The 3341-nt window shown below is 47.4% G+C and overlaps 1 pseudogene; it reads left to right on the plus strand.

The window, feature by feature from the left end:
• The first annotated feature begins 1143 nt into the window (after positions 1-1143).
• On the plus strand, positions 1144-3093 carry LOC127538636 (plexin-B2-like; annotated as a pseudogene).
• The last annotated feature ends 248 nt before the right edge of the window (positions 3094-3341 follow it).

Below are 3341 nucleotides of genomic sequence, written 5' to 3' on the forward strand. Positions count from 1 at the left end.
TTTTCATTACATTTGCTAATAAGCTACAGAGCACATCCAACTTTAATTTACAATTATGTGTCTGTATTATTTTTCCTTCCCATTCTCGTTCCCATATGCTTGCTTCTTTCTACCATCCCATTGCCCATTTGATTCTGTATGCCCTGAGTCATTTCCATCTGTACTTTCTGTAACATATTAAAATAATGTTTAAACATTACTATGTATTTGCTGCAATCATGGTCTTTTCCCCTAAATGTTCAAAATACAGGTTTGTTTTCATTCACCTTGACCCATTCCTTTCATTTTAAACTGGGAGTAACAAGACTGAAATTATAAGCTATTCACAAGCTGGGAGTATTGATGTTATATAATGAAAAGCAAAGATGAATAGCTGAAATTTCTGTTTTCTGTGAGGATCCCCCCTTTTTCCAGAGAGACAATAAATCAATTAATAATACAAAGATAATTTAGCATTTCATTATATGTCACTTTCTTCTTCTCATTATACTTTCCTGATTCTAATACTTTTTTACTAATGCCAGTCTATCATCACAGCTATATATATATATATATACCTTCCCCACCATTAGAGAGTGGCTTTGAACCCAAAAACTATGTTGGATTTTTTGACCAATGTCACAAAGTATCTCAAAAGGATCTGTAGGCTAAGGCCAGCTACAAATCAAGAGGCAAAAGATGTATTATTATGCCATTGAATAACTGGCTAAGTTCAAAAAAGGAGTTTTAGTTAATAGCAAGGGAAAAGAAATGGGCTGATTTCCCTACTGGAACTTGCCATTAACAAGGAGGAAGATGCTAAAGTAACAAAGTGGAAAAGGCCATTAAAGAAGGTTAAGTTCCTAATGAATTAGACTTTCTGACAGTAAAAGGCCTAGCTCCTACAAGGAGTTAGGGATACAGAGTATGTCATTGACTGGATGGCTAAATTCCCCAATAAGAATTAATATTATGATGCTTTGTAGAGGGCCACAGATAGTGGGAGAACTCTGGGTAAGCCCAGAGCAAACCAGCTGACAAAATCTGGTTTGGTTCCCCTTTTCCCTTGGTGTTCACACCTTTTTCCTGAGAAGTCAAGAAGAACACGACTATCATTGATAGAGTCAAGAAGCAATCACCAAGCTCATGCATGCCAGGGGCACCAACTTGAATAAGGCAATGACCAGAGGCGTTTGTGGGTGCCCAGCAATGTTTCATGAAGACGCTGACTGAGACCGACCTGTACTGTGAACCCCCTGAGGTCCAGCCACCCCCCAAACAGCGCCAGAAGCGGGACACTACCCACAATTTGCCCGAGTTCACTGTTAAGTTTGGTTCTCGGGAGTGGGTCCTTGGCCAGGTGGAGTACGACATGCAGATGGGTGACATCATCCTGCCCCTGGTGATCATCCCCATGGTGGCCATCATCGTGTTCTCCATCTATTGCTACTGGCGCAAGAGTCAATAGGCTGAACGCGAGTATGAGAAAATCAAATCTCAGCTGGAAGGCCTGGAGGAAAGCCTCGGTGACCCACTGCAAGAAGGAATTCACTGATCTGATGATCGAGATGGAAGACCAGACTAATGACGTACACGAGGCCGGAATCCCCGTGTTGGATTATAAGACCTACACGGACTGGGTCTTCTTCCTGCCCTCCAAGGATGGTGACAAGGACGTCATGATCACAGGGAAGCTGGACATCCCCGAGTCTCTCAGGCAAACAGTGGAGCAGGCTCTCAACCAGTTCTCCAATCTGCTCAACAGCAAATCCTTCCTTATTAATTTCATCTACACCCTGGAGAACCAGCGGGAATTCTCCGCCTGGGCCAAGGTATACTTTGCGTTCCTGCTAACGGTGGTTCGTGAACGGGAAGCTTGAGTACTACACGGACATCGTGAGGATGCTCTTCTTGGAGCTCATGGAGCAGTATATGGTGGCCAAGAACCCCAAGCTGATGCTGAGGAGGTCGGAGATGGTCGTGGAGAGAATGCTGTCCAACCGGATGTCCATCTGTCTGTATCAGTATCTCAAGGACACCACCGGTGAACCGCTCTACAAGCTCTTCAAGGCTATTAAGCACCAAGTGGAGAAGGGCCCTGTGGATGCCATGCAAAGGAAAGCCAAGTACACCCTGAGGTATACCTCACGTTGCCCTGCTCCAGGTGGCCCAAGGCCGAGAATGTTGTCCTGGAGTGGCATCCTCGATCCACCGCCCAGATCCTGAGCGACTTAGTTCTCACTTCGCAGCGTGACTGCCGCTGGAAACGCATCAATACGCTCATGCACTACAACATGGGGATCTCGCAGCAGCCTGAGAACAGCCAGCAGGACCTGCCCGGCAAGCGCCACGCCCTCCTGGAGGAGGAGAACAGAGTGTGGTACCTGGTGAAGCTTACGGACTAGGTGGAAGAAGGGAAGTCCAAGAGGGGCAGCATGAAGGGGAAGGAGAGGACCAAGGCCATCACAGAGATCTACCTGACCCGCCTGCTGTGTGTGAAGGGCACACTGCAGCAGTTCGTGGATAACTTCTTCCACAGCGTCCTGACCCCCAACGCTCCCACCTGCCGTCAGATACTTCTTTGACTCCCTGAATGAGCAGGCAGAGAAACATGAGATCAAGGATGAGGACACCATCCACATCTGGAAAACCAACAGTTTACCCCTCCGATTTCAGGCGAACATCCTGAAGAACCCTCACTTCCACGTCCCGGAGGTTGTGGACTCCTCCTTGTCCGTCATCGCTCAGACTTTCATGGATGCCTGCACCGGGAGGGAGCACAAGCTGAGCAGGGATTCTCCCAGTAACAAACTGCTGTATGCTAAAGAGATTTCTACCTACAAGAAGATGGTGGAGGATTACTACTGAGGGATTCGGCAGATGGTCCAAGTGAGCGACCAGGATATGAACACTCACTTAGCAGAGATTTCCCAGGCACACGCTGACTCCCTGAATACCCTCGTAGCCTTGCATCAGCTCTACCAGTATACACAGAAATACTACGATGAAATCATCAACGCCCTGGAGGGGGATGCTGCAGCCCAGAAGATGCAGCTGGCCTTCCATCTGCAGCAGATCGCGGCGGAGCTGGAGAACAAGGTCACGGACCCCTGACGGCTCGCTGTTCCGGGCTCTTTCCTCTCCGAGGAGCATGATATCCCATTTTGAAATGTACACTTCTACAAGGAAGAGAAATCGTGATTTTTCTGGATTGGCAAAAAAAATCAAAGGAGTTTTTCTGTAAATTCCAATTTGATGGAGCTTGCTCACTGGCTTGCTCCCGTGTGGGTGTGAGAAGTAGACCACTCTCTCTTAGAAACGTAGATGTCGCCTTCCTAGCCCCGAGAGGCAGGGCAGAGGCC

Source organism: Antechinus flavipes, chromosome 5 (assembly GCF_016432865.1).
Source record: "Antechinus flavipes isolate AdamAnt ecotype Samford, QLD, Australia chromosome 5, AdamAnt_v2, whole genome shotgun sequence".
NCBI lineage: Eukaryota > Metazoa > Chordata > Mammalia > Dasyuromorphia > Dasyuridae > Antechinus > Antechinus flavipes.